General features: G+C 37.8%; 1 pseudogene; it reads left to right on the top strand.

The window, feature by feature from the left end:
• The first annotated feature begins 6573 nt into the window (after positions 1 to 6573).
• LOC110293731 (eukaryotic translation initiation factor 4E pseudogene) lies at positions 6574 to 7248 on the top strand (annotated as a pseudogene).
• The last annotated feature ends 13390 nt before the right edge of the window (positions 7249 to 20638 follow it).

Genomic DNA, 20638 nt, shown 5'->3' with positions numbered 1-20638 from the left:
CAAATGCTTTCTCCACATCTAAGGAGATGATCATGTGGTTTTTGTCTTTGAGTTTGTTTATATGATGGATTATGTTGATGGATTTCCGTATATTAAACTATCCCTGCATCCCTGGAATGAAACCTTCTTGGTCAGGATGGATGATTGTTTTGATGTGTTCTTGGATTCGGTTAGCAAGAATTTTATTGAGTATTTTTGCATTGATATTCATAAGGGAAACTGGTCTGAAGTTCTCTATCTTTGTTGGGTCTTTCTGTGGTTTAGGTATCAGAGTAATTTTGGCTTCATAGAACTAATTGGGTAGAATACCTTCTGTTTCTATTTTGTGGAATAGTTTGTGAAGAACTGGAATTAGATCTTCTTTGAAGGTCTGATAGAACTCTGCACTTAAACCCATCTGATCCTGGGCTCTTTTAGGTTAGGAGACTATTAATGATTGCTTCTATTTCTTTAGGGGCATACAGGACTGTTTAGGTGATTAATCTGATCCTGATTTAACATTGGTACCTGGTATCTGTCTAGAAATTTGTCCATTTCATCCAGGTTGTCCAGTTTTTTTGAGTATAGTCTTTTGTAGAAGGATCTTATGGTGTTTTGGATTTCTTCAGGATCTGTTGCTATGTCTCCCTTTTCATTTCTGATTTCGTTAATTAGGATGCTGTCCCTGTGCCCTCCATTGAGTCTGGCTAAGGGTTTGTCTATCTTGTTGATTTTCTCAAAGCACCCAGCTCCTAGTTTTGTTGATTCTTTGTATAGATCTCTTTATTTCCACTTGGTTAATTTCAGCCCTGAGTTTGATTATTTCCTGCAGTCTACTTTTCTTGAATGTATTTGCTTCTTTTTGTTCTAGAGCTTTCAGATTAGTTGTTATGAGGCTAGTGTATGATTTCTCTACTTTCTTTATGGAAGCACTCAGAGGTATGAGTTTCCCCTTGGCACTGCTCTCGTTCTGTCCCCCAAGTTTAGATATGCTGTACCTTCAGTTTAATTTAATTCTAAAAATTTTTTAATTTCCTTATTTCTTCCCTGACCAAGTTATTATTGAGTAGAAAGTTGTTCAGCTCTCACATGTATGTGGGGGTTCTGAATGGTATCTGCCAAGATCTTCTGGCTTTTATAGTTTCTGTTGAGAGGCCTGGTGTAATTCTGCTAGGTCTGCCTTAATATGTTACTTGACCTTTTTGCCTTACTGCTTTCCATATTCTTTATTCTGTTCATTTGGTGTTTTAATTTTTATATGATGAGAGGAATTTCTTTTCTGGCCCCATCTGTTTGGTGTTCTGTAGGCTTCTTTTGTATTTATGGGCATTTCTTTTTTTGGGTTAGGAATGTTTTCATCTATAATTTTGTTGAAGATATTTGCTGGCCCTTAGAAGTGGGAATCTTTACTCTCTTCCATACATATTATTCTCAGTTTTGGTCTTCTCATTTTGTTCTGGATTTCTTGAATGTTTTGAGATAGGAACTTTTTGCTTTTGTATTCTCCTTGACTGTTGTGTTAATGTTTTCTAATGTATCTTCTGCTGCTGAAATTCTCTTTTCTATCTCTTGTATTATGTTATTGATACTTGCATCTGTGACTCTTGTTTTCTTTTCTAGGTTTTCCATATCCAGGGCTGTCTCCCTTTGAATTTCTTTAATGATTCTATTTCCATTTTTAGATGATTTTGTTCAATTCGTTCACCTTTTTAATCGTGTTCTGTATTTCTTTCAGGGAGTCCTATATCATCTTCATGAAATGAGAGTTTAGATCTGAATTTTGCTTTATATTTTGGGGCATCCAGGATTGATGTGTTGGAGGAACTGTGTTCTGATGTTGCCAAGTCAAACTGGTCTCTGTTGCGTATGCTCTTATGCTTGTCTCTTGCCATCTGGTTATCTCTTATGTTATCTGGCCTCCTTGTCTCTGACTGGAGCCTGTCCTTCCTGTGGGCCTGTAATCCTAAGATCCTGTGATCCCGGGGAGTCACGCACAACTGGAGTGTGTGCTGTGTGGGATTGGGTCCAGCACCAGTGCTCTGTTCTCGGCACAGGTGAGGACCGGAAAGTGTGTGGGTGTTTCTATCACATTTTCTATCTACATTTCTATCTCTCATTGATTTCTATTTCAATAACTTGAATTGATTTTCTTATTTCATTCATCTATTTGTTTTTCTTTTTGAGGTTGAATTAGTTTATACCTATTCTTTCTCAGATCATTCAGGTAATTGTACATGTCCTTGTTAAATTCCTTCCACACTTTGCACATGTTTGTACTTGTTATTTTGAATTACAACTATTAAATTTTAGTTAAGATATTCTCCTTTGGAATTACTACTATGTGATTAGTGTATGGGGGATATCTTGACTTTTTAAATATTATATATTTGTCCAGTAGGACCTTAGGATATTAAGCTGTTGGTTGGACTTTTGCTGAATTATTTTCAGCCCACTATATTTGTGTTTTCATAAAGTCAGTATGTTGAATCACTTTTAGGTACTGTAGTGTGGAAGATAGTAGGAGACGTCTTACTAAGGGTCCTTCATGTTGAATCACGTATAGGCTTTTAGCTTAAGTGTGCCTCAGGATCTAGGGAGGTAATATAGGGAGTAGAGATGGAGAAGGGCACCTTATTTAATTTCCATTTGGACAGGGCATAAGTGGTAGTTCCACTTGAACAGGCATGGGGTTTGAAGAAGGTAGGGCTGTAGGAATTACCTTGCTTGTTCTCCACTGGGCCAGGTGTATCAATAGTTTGCCTTTAAACAGGCTCTGGGGTGTGGGGAAAAGATTTTAGGTATCAGGAACAGATGGAGTTCTTTGCAAGGCCCCTCAAATGTGATAGGCCAACTAAACAGACTCCAGGATCAAAGAAGGGAATTGCAAGTGGTCTGTGAGTGAGAGCTTTGCTTGGTGCCTTCCATATTGGGCTGAATGTACTGGTTCATTATGTTTTGATATGCCTTCAGTGTGTTAGAATATCTATTTTTTATTATACACTTTTACTAAAATATACAATTGTATGCTTTCATAATTTTTTCCCCTGCAGTTCTTAGATTTGGCTGACCCCACCCCTGGCATCATTCTTCTCCTTATTGCTCTACCATCATTTCTATTAAAACCTCTCCACCCTTATTATTGATGTCATTTACTTGCACATGTGCTTTGTTCTTCCCCATCCAAAGAATTTTTACCTACCATCTGTCATTTCTCTGTTACATTTTTCTATAAGTGCTCACTTCATATTAAACCCAGAAATCTAAAACTTACAAGGCTAGGATCTGCATATGAGAAAGAACATATGGTGTTTGTCTTTCTAGTCCTTAGGTACCTCACTCTATATAATAGTTTTCATTTTCCTTAATTTTCTGCAAATTCCATAATTTCATTTTTATTAAGTGCTGAATGAACTTCCATTGTGTATATGCCTACATTTTTATTATTAATTCATCTGTTGTTAGATATCTAGGATAATTTAATTCCCTAGCTATTGTTAATAGACCATGTATAGATATGAATGTGTAGAAATTTTATAAGAGAATAGAGACTTTTGGGAAAATGCCCAGGAGATCACTTTTTTTTTTCTGGTGAACACACCTCTTCTGTTGCTGCTCCAGCCATTGACACACTATTTCCTCTGCCAAAGTTATTCTCCCACTGACTTTGGAACCTGCCATTGTTGACTTTCCAAGGTATACTGAAAATTGAGAGTTCTGAAGCATACAGCCTAATGAATTGATCATCACTACCAGGTCTAGAGCATATCCAGTGTAAAGCCAGCCATTTGTGGACAATCTTAACAATGAAATGCAAGCCAATATCTTATTATATATTTTAAATACCTTTAAAATGCATAATAATTCTAATAGTTCTATTGCTCTAGAGCATCTGATTTCCATCTGTGGGTTTCAAATCCTTTAGGGGTCACATATCAGATATCCTGCATATCAGATATTTACATTACAATTCACAGCAATAGCAAAATTATATTTATAAAGAGCAACGAAATAATTTTATGGCTTGGGCTCACTACTACATGAGCAACTGTATTCAAGTGTCTCAGCATTGAGCAAATTGAGAGGCACTGCTCAAAAGAACCCCAAATGATACACTATGCATTTTAGATTATCAGTACTCTGTCACATGCAAATATTGCTCTCATTTGATATCCTGTATCATTATTATTATTATTATTATTATTATTATTATTAATTATTACTGACAAAGAAGCATTTTACTTTCATGTCATCCCAGTTGTTAATTCTTGGTATTATTTTCTGTATAATTGGAGCCCCTTTCATGAACTCTTTGATATGCTATATCTTATAATATTGTATCGAAGTTTTCTTCTTGCACATTTAAAACTTTAGGTCTTACATTAAAGTCTTTCATCTAGTTTTGAACTGGTGTGTGTGTGTGTGTGTGTGTGTTTATACAGGATGAGTCATAGAAATCCAATTTTATTCTTCTACATATGGACATTCAGTTCTGTCACCATCTTTGGGTGAATAGGCTCTCTTTTTAAAAAGTGTTTAACATTTTTGTAAAAAATTAGGTGAGTGTATGTAGTTGGGTGGGCTTGTTTTGGTGTCTTTTATTATGCTCCATTGTTCTATACTTCAAATTTTGTGAAAACACTTTGCTTTGTAGTTTGTAACTATACCTCTGTAGTAAGATTTAAAATGTAATATTCCCAGCATTGCTCTTCCTGATAAGAATTTTGTCTATTGTGGGTCTTTTATTCTTCAGTATGAACTTTTGGAGATATATTTCTAGTTTTATGAAAAGAGTAATTTAAATTGAAAACATTTATTTTATGCATATATACCTAAGTACATGTGTGTGCACCATGTGTATGCATGAGCCTGAAGAGGTCAAAAGAGGCATCAGATACTTTGGAACTGTAGTTACAGATGATAGGGAGCAGCCATGTAAATGCTGAGAACTGTGCTTGGGCCCTTTGCTAGAGCAGTAAGTGCTCTTAACCACTGAGACACTTCTCAGTCTTGTAATTGAAAATTTTATAGTGGTTGTGTTGAATATGTAAATGACTTTGAGTAACACAGTCTTTATTGCTTCATAATAAGCGTTTACTTTTCTAGTGTCCTTTTCAGTTTCTTCCTTTGGTGCCTTAAAGTTTTAGCAGTGTGTTTCCTTTAGAATGCTTCCTTTTCCATATATGATTCATCGTTTTATCATAGAGAATTGCTTCTCATATGCAGGTTTATATAAACCAAGGCTCTTCTGTACCCGTGGGGTAGTCTGCACCACTTCTCCTGTGTGCCCTGCCCTTATTCAGTGGCTGTCTTGTGTTGACGTTCCTCTTCTCTTATTTACTTCTTCCCTTGCCATTACTGAACAGGTGTCTCCATGTGTCCTTTAACAGTGAGCAATGCTTATCATAGGAATTGAATATCTTTTACTTGAAAAGCCCCAAATGTGTCCTTTCATTGGTGCCAAAACCTGATTTATTCCCTGTCTCTGTAAATATATTTAGTTTCTGGAGGACATGTTGTATTTATGTTATTTATCTTCATAGAAAAAAACATGGTGCTTCCCAGCATGTTTAATATCTAAAAAGGAGACCTGCCAACCATTATAGTTTTCCCTCAGCTATTTATTCAATCTGTGGTAATCAGGTACGTTTCAATTTAATGAATTTTTAAACAAAATTTTCATGATGATTAGTAACAGATGATATTATTATTCTATAGAGAGGTCTTAGCACAGCTGTATGAAAGATCATATACTTAGGAATATATAGACTAATGGCTTTGAATCCTGGCTCTGCCAGGATGTTCTAACTTCATGAGCTTAGCAAAGTTATTTGACCTAGTGCTTTAATTTCTTCATCTCTAAAATTATGTGATAAGGCCAACCTCCCTGGTTTCTAGGGAGGGCTAAGACATTTTAACTCTGAGTGGGTTATCCTGCTACATGGATTAATGTGGACTAATCAATGGCTCCAGGGTCAGTTGCAGCTGGTAGAGTATATGATAGATAAGAGGAACAAAGGAAAAAAAGAGAGGTGTAAATAATGAGTTGAGTAAGATAGTGGAAAAATTCCCAAGCTTTACATAATTTAGAAACACTTGAAAATACTAAGCTCATCTCAGGAAGAGTAGCTTGTGTCAGCTTTGCATAGGGAACCATTGCTCAGTTCATAGAAAGTGAATTTTAAGGAGTGGAAAGAAAGCTACAAACTAGAATATTGGGCCAAATTGGAAGAAATGAAGGAGAACCAAAAAGGAGAGAGTAACAAAATGATGTGAGTAGAGATACAGAAGACTTATAAAGTTCTCTGTGGTTCCTTCAGTCCAGAAGAGGGGGATTGGGGCAGATAGGGAAAGTCTGTGTTGAAATCAAGAGAGGTAATCATAAAAGTTGATACTGATGAGTTCTGAAGTTTAGAACAAACTGAAGTATTTTAGGGGAAGCTTAATTTTTAGAATGTCTCAGAAGAGAAATATCTAGAGATTATTATAAGAATATTACTTGGGCTAAGGGCCTAAATGATCTATCTATTCCTTTTGGAAATATTTTAACAACCTGTTTATTCTGTTTAAGATAGGAAGGCATGAGATGGATCTAAGATGGTGACTGTGGAACTGGAAACCACTTCTACCACTAATCATCCACCTGCTGAAGAGGCAATAACAGGATTTAATCATGATGTTGTTAACCAAGAGCCCTTTGTTAAATATCCTCTATGGAACAAGGAAGCACTCCTTTTAAAAAACGATAAAAACAAGACTTGACAAGCAAACCTTCCATTGCTCTCTACTCTACTATTGATACTATTGAAGACTTTTTTTTTTTTTTTTTGGCTCTCTACCACTATATCCAGTTGTTGAATAATTTAATGCCTTTCTGTGACTACTCATTCTTTTTAGGACTGTATTGAGCCTATTGAGCCTATGTGGAAAGATGAAAAAAAAATTAGGAGAATGATTGCTAAATACATTGAACAAACAGCAATGCTGAAATGACCTTGATTACTTTTTGCTGGAGATACTGCTGTGCCTTATAGGAGAATCTTTTGATGAGTACATGATGATGTATATGGGGCTGTTGTTAATATGGGAGATAAGGGTGATAAAATAGTTATATAGACTACTGAATGTGATAACAGCGATGCAATAACATCCATAGACAGGGTATAAAAGGAAAGACTAGGATTTCCTCTGAAGGTAGTGATTAGTTATCAGTCCCACACAGACACAACTATGAAGAGTGGATCCACCACTAAAAATTGGTTTGTTGTTTAAGAAGACACCTTCTGAGTATTCTCTCAGAAAACTGTGTCATGCTATTGAGATTGGGCTCTGAACCAAAGCCTTGTCAAAGTAGAGTGGACAATATTGAAGTCGATTCCATCTAAATGTTGCAAGGATATAAGAGAAGTCCCATTTGCCTTTGTCTTCTACTTCTGTGTTCCTTCTTTCTCACCCCCCCATTTTTTGCTAGTGTGTCTACTATACCCATCAAAGAAGTACAGTATATGTCACTCTAGAATCCACACATGTGTTCCAGTCCCACTCTGTAACAGCCAGCTATAATTACCATGACACACACATTTGCCTTTTAACAGTCATTGAAAAAGAACTTACATTCATATTACCTTAGCAGGAAAAGATCCATTTCTGTACCACTCCACAAAGAAGTGAATTTCACTGGGCTGAGATTCAGAGTGCAGCTTTCCGGCAACTGTCTTTTTCCTTTCATAGCATTGACCTTGCTATCCTCTGGCTTATGACTGCTAAATTTTAATTTATTTGCTTTACTCCTTAATAACACTAATGATTCTGACTTCACTTGTCTTGCTTTTGTTTTTGTTTTTTTTTTCCCCTCAGATAACATTGGTGAAGGATCTAGGAATATGAGAGAAAGGTGGAATAAACATAAAATGTGTAATTCTTTGATAATTTTTGTAACTGCAAAGCTTTGCTACAAACTTATGTCTTTCATTCAAATCAGTAATCTATGTCTGTATGATCCCTAAACAGAATTGTGGACTATAAACATATGACACTATAATTACATTCCTATCTAGTAGTATAACTGCTTTTGTATCTTTATACTGTACTTCAACATTTTATATTATTTAGGTTATTTTGCTTTGGTTACAAATGGCTCAAATAGAAATGTGATCCCAATTCATACTAAGAAAGTATAAAAAACTGTAAATAAAATATGTACAGTAAATTATCTAAAAAGTGATAGGAAGGCATATTTAAAGAAGTGGCATAGTAACTTCTCTAATGTGTAGTGGTTGAATTGAGCATTAATTTTAAGAAGTGTGAAAGCAGACCCTGGGGAAAGGCAGATGATGGTACTGATTACCAAGTGCCCTTTATTTATGCACAGACAGGGTTTTGGTCATTGCATAAAATAAAAACACTTCACCTGTAAGGATTGTGTGATTTTCTGTATTTGTAAAGTGAGTTAGAATGGGTCCTTAGGGCTTTGTGGGGGTGAATAAATCAACTTAACAACTCTAATGGCTTAGACTTGTAAAAAAGACTGAATTGTTTTTGTGTATGTTTCTGATCCAATTACAAAGAATTAATATAGAGCATAAAGTAAAATATCTTAAACATAGAGCTGTTATCTAAACTTTCCATAGTTGGAAGTCTAAGGCAGAAGGATTATGAGTTTGTGGCCAGCTTGGACTGCACAATGATATTTTGTTTCAAAAAGGTAAAAATAAATATAGTAATAGTAGTAGCAATTTTCAAAGCAGAACATCATGAGACCCACACACACTTGTTTGTGAAATGTGAATTTTTATTTTACTCATATTTTAAGTCCAAAAAATGCTTAGATTTCTTCACTCCTCTGTGGATATGGAGCCAGAAAATCTAATCATCGTAATCAGCGTCCTCTTTATCTCCTTTTGTCTTTGTCTCTGTATAGTTATTTGATGTTCTGATCAAGGATCTTTGATATAAGATGTACCAGAGAAACCCATACACTCATGGGAACTTACCTCTCCCTAGAACCTACCTTCCTTTCTGAAGGAGTTGCCTCCTTCAGAGAGGTCCTAGTAAAGAGCCCTGTTTACCTGTCCTCATAGATGACTTCTCTCTAGGTCATCCTCATCAGCCCTCGTCTTCTAGTAACTTGATGTTCAAAAGGACACAGACCTTGGTGTTATCTTCAATTTTCTTTATATCTTCAATTTCTTTATATATATATATATATATATATATATATATATATATATATATATATATAACTTAAAAGATAGATATATGAGAATCTTGGGTAACTGCACATATAATTTTAGTCAAGTTCATTTCATTCTAAAGAGAATGAACCCACAGACCATTTATTATATATGGACTAAAAAAATTTAAGAATGAAAGAAAAGTAAAGTATATTAGTGTCTAAACAAATCTCATAGGAAAGTCCACCAGTATATCTCACTCACTTATTCCTCACTAAGTTTTAATCTTTTTTTCCCTTTGCTTTTTTTTTTTTTTTTTTTTGAGACAGGATCTTAATGTATAAGAAGGCCAGGAGCTTCAATTCTATTCCATTGGTCTACTTGGCACTGTGCCCCTTCTTAGAATTTGGAACAAAACACCCATGGAAGGAGTTACAGAGACAGAGTTTGGAGCTGTGATGAAAGGATGGACCATCTAGAGACTGCCATATCCAGGGATCCACCCCATAATCAGCTTCCAAACGCTGACACCATTGCATACACTAGCAAGATTTTGCTGAAAGGACCCAGATATAGCTCTCTCTTGTGAAACTATGCCGGGGCCAAACAGACACAGAAGTGGATGCTCACTGTCAGCTATTGGATGGATCACAGGGCTCCCAATGGAGAAACTAGAGAAAGTACCCAAGGAGCTAAAGGGATCTGCAACCCTATAGTTGGAACAACAATATGAACTAACCAGTACCCCGGAGCTCTTGTCTCTAGTTGCATATGTATCAAAAGATGGCCTAGTCGGCCATCACTGGAAAGAGAGGCCCATTGGACTTGCAAACTTTATATGCCCCAATACAGGGGAATGCCAGGGCCAAAAGAATAGGAATGGGTGGGTAGGGAAGTGGGAGTGGGTATGGGGGACTTTTGGGATAGCATTGGAAATGTAATTGAGGAAAATACGTAATAAAAAATAAATAAATAAAAAAAAATAAAAAGAAAAAGAAGGCCAGGAGCTCACTGTGTAGCCCAGGCTGGCCTTAAAATTGTGACAAACATCTTGTCTTAGTCTCTGAGTGCTGGAATATAGCCATAAACCTTTGCAACAGGCTCCCGAATGAAAGGAGTGAACTAAAAGAGCAATTTCTGAGGAATTGTGATAGACTCTCCTATTCTTCAAATTCCTAGGTATCAATTGATACCAGAAGCTCCAGAGAGAATATGAAGAATATGTACCATGTATCTATACCTGTACTGTATAATAATAAAGCTTAATGTTGACAGAGAGAAATTTATTCTGTTTTGGCAACTGAGACACAGACTTTCTGCATGGCTCACTAATTGATAGGTTAAAATAAATATGAATTAAATGGTACATAATAGTAGATGATGATGGAAGAGAAAATATTGATTTGGTGGTTTATATTTGCTCAATATAATAAGAAGAACTATTCTGGTGATTTGGATTTGATTGTGCTTGTGCCATGGGAATTGGCAATATTGGAAGATGTGGCCTTATTGGAAGAAGTATAGCCTTATTATAGAAAGTGCACCACTGTGGAGGTGGGTTTTTGAGGTTTCACCTATATGCTCCAGTTTGGCCAGTGTGATCCTCCTAGCTGCTTGTGGAAGGCAGTCTCCTCCTAGCTGTCTTTGGATCATGATGTAGAACTCTGAGCTACTCTTCCAGCACCATGTCTGCCTGTGTGTGGCCATGCTTCCTGTCATGATAATAATGGACTAAACCTCTAAAACTGTAAGCCAGCCTCAATTAAATGATTACCTTTATAAGAGGTTCCTTGGTCATAGTATTCATCACAGCAATAAAACCCTAACTAAGACAACTATGTAGCTAAGATAAATATCATGAATGAATTTTCTGCTGTTTCTAAGATAATAGATTGTAAATAACAAAGCTTCTGCCATATAAAAATATTTATGATAAGCTATAAGGTTGTAGAGTAAAATCATTTTTAAATCTCATTATTACAAACCCAGGTCAGAATTTTAAAATTTAGAATTAAGATAATAATGTACATTTTTGAAATAGTAATGGTGATGAATTGGAGAGAAAAATGCATTTCCTGTCAGTTGTGTTCTTTATTAAATTTGCTTCCTCAGAAACATGGAAATTTTGTAGAAATATATAAGTATAAACATTTTTCACTTGAAAAGACATGACAACAAAAACATTACAGATATTGATGAGGAGCTCTGACATTTTTTTAACTATCAATATGATAGGACATTTCATAAAGAAGCCTTGGAGTTATAAGCAAAGTCGACAACTTTATAGAACGGTGTGTGTTTCTCTCTCTGTCTCTGTCTCTGTCTCTCTGTCTCTGTCTCTCTGTCTCTCTGTCTCTCTGTCTCTGTCTCTGTCTCTCTCTCTCTCTCTCTCTCTCTCTCTCTCTATATATATATATATATATATATATATATATATATGTGTGTGTGTGTGTGTGTGCTCACACACAATATACAAAATGACAAAAAGAAGTCCCTTTATTGGGCAAATTGCTTGAATCTCACTTAGAAGGGGGAATAAAATAGTCATTGGAGACTGACAAAGGAAGGGAACTGGGTGGGATAGGGGATGGGGAGGAGAATGGGAGGGGCAAGATCATATGTGGAGAGAGACAGGAGAGAGAGTCAGAGGGGCAGGAGAATGAACTAATGAAAAAAAATCTGAAGCTGCTATGGGTGAGTGGTTGGGGTAATCTCTAGGAATTCCCAGAGACCTGGGATAGGGGAGGCTCCTAGGATCAATGCAGGTGTACAGTAGCTGAGATGCCCATCAGTGAGGACATGAAACCAGAATAGGCTACCCTCTAGCCAGGCAGGACCCCCTTAAGTGGAGTGATAAGGACATTAACCCATCAACCACAAAACTTTTGACCCAAAATTTTTCCTGTCTAAAAGTAATGCAGGGACAAAGATGGAACAGAGACTGAAGGGATGGCCAACCAATAACCAGCACAACTTGAGACCCAACCCATGGGCAAGCACCAATCCCTGACACTATTAATGATACTCTGTTATGCTTGAAGACAGGACCCTAGCATAACTATCCTCTGAGAGGTGCTACCCAGCAGCAGACTGGAACAGAAGTAGATATCCATAGTCAAATATTGGACAGAGGACTCAGCACATAGGGCTGCCTTGTCTGGTTGCAGTGGGAGAGGATGCACCTAACCCTGTGAGACTTGATGAGCTAAAGTGGGGGGGGAGGGTAGTGGGGGGACTCCCCCTCAGAGAAGAAAGGGAGTAGGAATAGGGAGTGGGACTCTGGGAGGTTGAGACTGGGAGTGGGGACGGTGTTGGAGATGTAAATAAATAAATAAATAAATAAATTTAAAAATTGGACAAAAAGAAGATTAAGATGCCTCCAGAACAAAAAGAAAGAAAGTGGAAGAAGAAACTAATGGGTTTCCCCCCCTGCCCATGCAAGAGTAGTGAGTGAGAGTTCTCAGGCAGCTTATAGATAGCAGGGGGATGGAAGACTGCCTCACAAAAAGAAGGGACTTTCACAGAGTGATGGCTACCCATGATTTTAACAAATAGTGGACGGTGAGACAAAGGAAGGGAACCTGAGGAATGTGGGTTGATAACAGATTATTCATCACCTGGAGGTGAAGCAGCAACCTGGCAGCAGCAGATACCATACTTCCTAGAGGGACTGACATGACACTTTGGTATAAGATAGTCACCATTTGCATTCATAAAAAGCTTTGAGAATTGCCTTAAGCAATCACTTATTGCTAATTTTAAAAGTACTTGGGCAAGAGGGAACAAAAGAAAAAAGGAAAAGTAATTTTTTTTTAGAGGGAAGGAGGAGATTAAATCACTTTCATAAAGATATATATGATGCTGCATTATTTTATTAATATGATTCTTGATTCAAATGAGTTGATATTGCTAAATAAATGTTATTTGAAATTTTATTTTTTTCACAAAAATTTTTATAACCTTGCAGTACTTGGCATTGCAGGTACTGTGCCATGAAGTTATAATGCTATTCTTGAAAAGACCTCCATTTTTTCTTAGTTTAATAAAATATTTTCACTCTTTAAGTTCTCACTTTTCTTACTCTCTAGCCCTCCTTCTCTCTTTCCCTTCCCCCCTCTCTCCACATGACCATGGCTAGCCTTTCTCTACCTTTACTCTTTCCCCCTGCCTTTCTACAATAAAGTTCTTAAACCATAAAAATAAAATAAAATAAAATAAATAAAATATTTTCCTACTTTCTATACACACCTCTCATGGATTGTTATGAAAACAACTTAACTATATGTTTTTTTCTCACTAATTAAATTTTGTTTAAGAAATAAAATCTCACTGGTCAAAGTAAACTATCATATAATTTGCTAGACTTCTATGGAGAGCATCACAGCAATGTATAGTAATGTGTAGTTGAAAACATGACCTGTGATAGATGGTTTTGAATCTGAGTCCAGGTTTTAGATTTAAGGCTTTAGATTTATGTCTGTATTTACAAGGGGTTTGGCTTCTATAACCCTGTAGTTTTCTCTAATATGGAGATAAGTAATATAGTCCTGTCTCTTCACAAAAAAAGTCAGACTTACTCCATAAGACTTTCTCGAATTTTACGGAGACCATATGAAACTCTTTGCAGCATTCTCCCATCCCATATAGTTCAGGTATGAGATGTGTGTAGTCTAGTGTGGACAAACGTAGCCTTTTCCCAGGATTTCGAATAGCAATTGAAAGAGTGATTGAAATCATGAGATGAGTTTCTTCTTTTTTCTTATATATTTTTAGAGTTTGCTTCTCTTTCATGATGATGACCATTATGAGCAAAGGCTACTGTTTAGGAAAGGGTTTATACCAGCTTGTACATTCAAGTTATAATGCATCACTAAAGGAGGCCAGGGCAGGAGCTTAAACAAGAACTGAAGCAGAAACCATTGTGGAGTGCTGTTAACTGGCTTGGTTTTTCTTGCTCATACTCAACTTTATAATGAACTCAGGACCACCTGCTGAGGGATAAGTACTACTCCCACTGGGACCTCACACATCAATTAGTAATCAAGAAAAATGCCCCACTGACATGCCCACATGCCAGTCTGATTGATATAGTTTCTTAACTGAGGTCCCCTCTTATAATTCTGGGCTCTGTCAGGTTGATAACTGAAAACAACTAGAAGGCTCCACACTTGTCAACTCGACACACAAATAGCTCACTTTAACCCATAATCTTTCCATTCTTGCTTTGTTCCCAAGAACTCGTGTTAGTATCACAATGCAAGCTACACACATGCATATGTTTTACATAGGGCCTTACAGAAAAAGTGCGAGAATTTACTCAACATCCTTTTGTTTCCTTGTCTCCTTCATCTTCAATGTGTCTTTCTGTGATACTAGAGATTGGACCCAGAACACATGCATAATGAAAACTGCACTTTATGTTGAGATATATCCTTAGTTCTTCGTATTAAAAGATATCCTAGCTTTTGTAACTACATTCAGTGTATTCTAATGCACACCATCTAGTTAATATTTCAACAGACATTGTTCATATGACATATGTGTCATTAAAAGACTGGGAAAAATAGATTCTCAATTTCTTTCATACTGCTTAGCCCATCCTCCATTCTTCAACCATCTTTTTCTATATTTAAGTGCATACTAGTATAGCTTCCAGGTTCCAAAAAAAGGATATACACCTGTGTTCTGAATATAAGTATGGGAAATCAATTTGGGATTATTAATTTATTTTTTACATTTATAACATAGCTTTCTGGTTGTTGGCTTTGTTCTTATTAATCATTTTATTCATTTACATTTCAAATAATACCTCCCTTCCCTGTTACCCCTCCACAAATTCCCTATCCTATTCCCCCTCTCCTCCCCTTCCCTTTGCCCTCTATGAGGGTGCTTCTCCACCTACTCACCCACAGGTGCATGGACAAACTGGAAAGAATCCTCTTGGCTTTGTCTTTGATTGTGCAGATTGAAGCCTTTTTATAGATGGTGGGTGTCTTTGGACTGCCACCTGTAGGTTGACAGTGATACAGTGAAATCCCCACATCCATGAATAGAACAGATTAAACTTGATGTCTCAATTTGCTTAATTGAACTACTTTTAAGTACATAAGGTAGAATGATAGAAGAGTTGGGAGGTGGTGGTTGTGGAAAAACTAATCATTGTACAAAATTGTCAAAGAACTAAAAAGAGTTAGATACTCATAAGAATGCGATAGTGGCATTCTGTTATATTTTGCCACTAACCCACAGATGTCTAAGTAGACTTTAGCCCTACTCAGTAAGAGAGGACTTATGCCTGTTACCATAAATTTAGCCAAAATTTCCAGTGATTGGTGAGGCTATGGAACCGACAGGGAAACGTAATATTACCGCTTTCCCAAACCAGTACAATCTAAAACTACATTCTTGATACTTATCCTTATAATCACAGAAGTGAAGCTCTCAAATCTCAGTCATATAAGATTTTTTTTGTAGTAGACAAAGATAATTATAATAACCCATGTGTTTTCACAGTTCATATAACAGCTGACAGTGAGGTGACCAGTCCCAATTGATACATCTATAAAACAGGCCCCACACTTAAGACTCAGCATGGGTAAGGGGATTTAGCTTATAAGATCCAGGGGCCAGAGCATATTCTGCAATACTGTATATGGTAAAGATGCTATACCAAGAGATTCTAAGAGTGGCACTTCAAGTTTTACTCAGGAGGAAAATCAAACTTAAAACAGTGAGGTCCTAGAACTCAGAGTTCGACCTATTATTACTACTTTCCTAAAACTGTATAACTAACTCCTAACTACTTTCTAAATACACATTCTTATAAATATTGCTCTGAACCCTCACTAAAAATACTTCTTTTGCAACAGATGAAGACCAGTGTAGAAAGTCACATGTAATCAACATACTGGAGAATACCTGCCTGTGGAGCCCCCAATTTAAATATCTTTACATACTTAAGGCTCAGGAACATTATGAAAGAGTAGGTGGGAAGATTGCGCAAGACCAGAAAGTCAGCTGCAGGATTGAATCTTCTAGATAAGACAAATTAATGATACATGTGAAGCCTCAGCAATATGAATGCTTAATAAAACCTTCAGAACCACAACACCAGTAGACATGCAAACATGGATGGGAAAAATTTCATGAGCCCTCTGCCCCATGATGAAGGGCTTTAGGCAGTTAAAATCTGCTGAAAGAGGGAGGGTTGGGCAGACTGTTCTGTTTGTATATTTAATTGCATATGAGATCATAAGTGGGTTCCTTGATGGTGTTTTGGGGTGTGCAGTTGGGCACATCAAAGCCAGGGAACAAGTGACTTAATGCTAAGGTTTTGTTTTAAGTCAGTGGCATACAGAATTCCTAGAAAACCTAGAGACTTAGCAGTTGGGAAGGAAGGGAAGAATCCTGGGTTGTGGTGGAGGGGTGAAGATAGAATCCTGTGAAGATAGGATTCTGGTAGAATGTTGAGCAGGTAGAAGCTCTGTGGAGGGCAGGAACTCAGCAGGAGCAGGATAAAACAGGAATAAAGATCCAAAGAGCAGCAGATAACGTTCGTGGATCTCAGCAGCAAAAGTAGAGAAGCCTCCTACAAGGAGACACATGCCAGCTTACCTCTCAAGTATTGGGGTTAAGCATCACTTTTTTAGATTATAGGGATATAGAACAGAGATTTGAGAAAGAGGAGCTTAGAAGTAGATTTCAAGTATCAGCTGTATTAAGTGAGTTATTAATGCCACAGCTAATCTGGCAGTACCATACCATGAGATTCTGAAATGAGAAATTCTTTGATTCCAATAAACAAAGTGAGTTGTCTATTATTGATGGTTTCTGAGGGATAGGGAGAGTCCCTTGGCATAAAGAAACACGTTTAGTTAATAAGTAACCTGTGCTGAATTACCCACAGTTGGATTGCCTGTAACTGTGTAGGGAGATGAGGAAGCTTTGTGATAACTGAGAAAAGGAATGGAAAGCTGTAGAGTCATAGTGAATGGTGTCTTAATTCTTGTAGCTATACCTGGAAGAGAAAGCACCCAAAGGGAGGTAGTCTGGTATAAGACAGCAGCACCTATGATGATATTCATAACTGCTAATATTCTAGAGTAGATTCTGAAGACTTAGGGAAGTCTGCATACACAGAGCCTATGGGTTTATAGATCATTGTGAAGTTAGCTAGCATTAGTATAAAGGTTTATATAGAAGACCCAAATGTGATGATTGTTATGGGTCTGAGGTTCAGATACACCAGTCTGATCTTGAATACATTTTGATAAATGAAAGGTGTCACCCTCCCAACTTTCAGGGATTATTGACTGATATCAGTCCATGAGGACAAAGGGACAGACAGATTAAGGATTTGGAAGCCTTCTGAGTACATATGCAAATGACACATGGAACAACTATGGGAAGGCAGATCAACTTTACTCAGTGTGATTCAAGGCTTTTGTAATTTTGGGGATAGGGGGTCAGAATATCCACATGGGTAAAGGTCATTGGCTTAAGGTTTATTGTACCAAAATGTCTCATTAGCATAGAGAGTCATTCCAGGAATCTCAGGTGCTAGTTGAATGGGTTGTTATAAGAAGAAAGGAAGTTGAACCTTTAATCTTAACCAAGGCTACATGACACTTTGTAGGTAGTGTGTCGAGTTTTAAACTCCCTAGACAAGGTGATAGAAGGAGAATACTTAACAGTCAAGGAAGCCCTTCATATTGCAAAAAGGTCAAAAGACTATCTGGACAAAGGTAGACTACAACCTTAATTAGCAGGGCAACAAAGAGGTTTTGTTAAATACTGGCCAGGACCATGGATACCTGCTGGGTCTGTACTTGAGACTCTGTGTTCCCAGAGATTTGTCCTGAATTATATTAGTCAGGGCTTATAAAGGCAAAATTCATAAGGCTACATGTTTCCAGTCCACATATAATCAAACACACATAATACTAAACTGTGACAATTGACCTTGTTTACAGAAAAGGAAAAAAAACAAAACAAAACACTTGTTATCTTACATGAACAATACCCCCAGTATTCCACTGTTTTGGAACAAGTGGGGATTTTTTTCAGTTTCCAAGTAATTTTATTCAGAATTTTGTGTTTGTTTCCTGAATCAATAAGTACTATACAAAACTGTGGTCTCCCTTCCCCCAGCCTGGAACCTGCCTGCTCTAGGGTGGAGCTACCGGCTCATTCGTCCTGCCACGCCCACTGTTGGAACCTGACTCTGCTGCCTGGAGGCACACACGTGTTCGTCCTGCTACTGGACCCTGAGTTACTTGGCGGGAAATTGGGTTCCCTCCCCCTTCCTTTATAAACTGAGTGTTTGGAAATATTAAATTGAGCCTCGATCAGAACTTGTTGTCCTGGCTTCATTCTTTTCTTCCGCCCTATCTAGTTACCTCTCTTTGCAGGGAACTGCCATTCTCAGTTGAGCCTTTACCTTATTTGTCCTAAACTTTTTGCAAACTGACATTAAAGGTCAGTCTGCAGCGGAACGCCACTGGCACCCAGTTACTTCTAATTCTTATGCATTGGTAAAATGGAAGGATCCTCTGACTAATAAATGGAAGGGTCCAGATCCAGTCCTAATTTGGGGAAGAGGGTCGGTTTGTGTTTTTTCACGAGATGAAGATGAAGCACGGTGGCTACCAGAGAGATTAATTCGTCAGGTAAACACAGATTCTGTCTCTCCTCGTAAGTATCACCTTGAGGACTAAAATTCCTCTTGAGCTGGGAGTGGAAGCTCTCAAAAAACACTGTTTCCTCTGAGCCAATTCCCCTACAAAAGGCCGGAGATAAACTTTAGCTTTACAATTTGCATCTAAATAAAGTACCTTGACTTCTCCAAACAGAAAATTTACATTACTACACTCTAATTGTTTAGTATTCTTCCTTCTCTCAAGCAGGTCAATCTACATTCTCCGGTTCTCCGCCCAGCCCCTAAGAGCAAACAGGTGGTTCTGCTAATCTCCCTTCCAAGGACATCCCAGCATGTGGCCTTTCAGTCTAAGATAAGATTTAGATTTACCAGGAGAGCTAGGGAAGTAGAAATTTCATATATATTTACAAAGATTAGTTCTTATTTTGATAGATATAGGCTTAGTCCCTTAACTGGCCTCTGGCTTTTCACCCTTGCTGTTACTGCAAGGTGTCCTTAGTTCCTCAGGCTACTGGGAATAACAGAGATGAAGAGAAAAGACTTTTAGCTCCTATTTTAACCAAAATTAATGGTGTTAATACTGACATAATTCTTGTCTAGGCCTTGCTAAATCTGAGGTTGACAAGTCTCACATAGAGGCCTCGCAATAACTCAGAATTGCGATACTGATTCATAATCATATGAATACGGTATGGGTACCGCTTGGCGCAGGAGATCACTGCGGAGGGAAGGTCCAGTTTGACCGTTTCTGAGTTCCCTGTGCGACACACCTGATTTGAAAGAGGTTGGTATCCGACTCCAGCTAAACACTAAAAATACTTACGGCTCTGCCTCCCCTCCCCAAAAGATACCAAGAGCCACAGATGTGAGTTGTTACGATACTCACGGGAGGAATCAGGTTAATGTCCACCCAAGTCAAGGTTAAAGGCCCACTCATCTACGGATGAGAAAATCTTTTGATCACCTCTGTTAAGCATTGCCTATTTAAACTTAATTAACAGGGGGGAGAGAGATTGGAGACCTTGCTGTCGTAAGAGCAGGCCCTTCACTGCCTCCCACCCAAAAAATAAAAAAGCCAATTGGCCTTGTACTAGGAGCCAGCCAGTCTTAATCGCTTCTCACTGTTTCCCCTGCCTGTCACCCAAAATTGTGGATAATTATCAGTTCAGTGTTATTCTAAAATTGTTTAGCTAAACTCAGCCAGGGTTCCAACGCCCTACTTAAAAGGCAAACAGGTAGCTACCTATTCAGCACTAATTAGCATTATAAAGTCAGAGCCTACAGCCTTAGCCAGATACAGTTTACCATTAGAATAGTTAAGAAATCCCACGGAAATAGGTTTTTTCTTTAGCCCTAGGAACTTAGGCAGAACTATTGAACATAGATAATTTTTCTGCCACAGGCCACCCCTTTTTTATTTTTATTTTTGTTATCTAATGGGGGGAAATGTGGTCTCCCTTCCCCCAGCCTGGAACCTGCCTGCTCTAGGGTGGAGCTACCGGCTCATTCATCCTGCCACGCCCACTGCTGGAACCTGACTCTGCTGCCTGGAGGCACACACGTGTTCGTCCTGCTACTGGACCCTGAGTTACTTGGCGGGAAATTGGGTTCCCTCCCCCTTCCTTTATAAACTGAGTGTTTGGAAATATTAAATTGAGCCTCGATCAGAACTTGTTGTCCTGGCTTCATTCTTTTCTTCCGCCCTATCTAGTTACCTCTCTTTGCAGGGAACTGCCATTCTCAGTTGAACCGTTCGTGTTGTGGACCGCGGGCGGGCCGCAACACAAAACAATGTAAAAATGGCTACCATTTTCTCTCCCCTGCTCCCCTC

The sequence above is a fragment of the Mus caroli genome, unplaced genomic scaffold (genome assembly GCF_978045245.1).
Source record: "Mus caroli unplaced genomic scaffold, Mus_caroli_1 scaffold_6, whole genome shotgun sequence".
NCBI lineage: Eukaryota > Metazoa > Chordata > Mammalia > Rodentia > Muridae > Mus > Mus caroli.
This window is presented reverse-complemented; position numbering and strand designations above follow the sequence as displayed.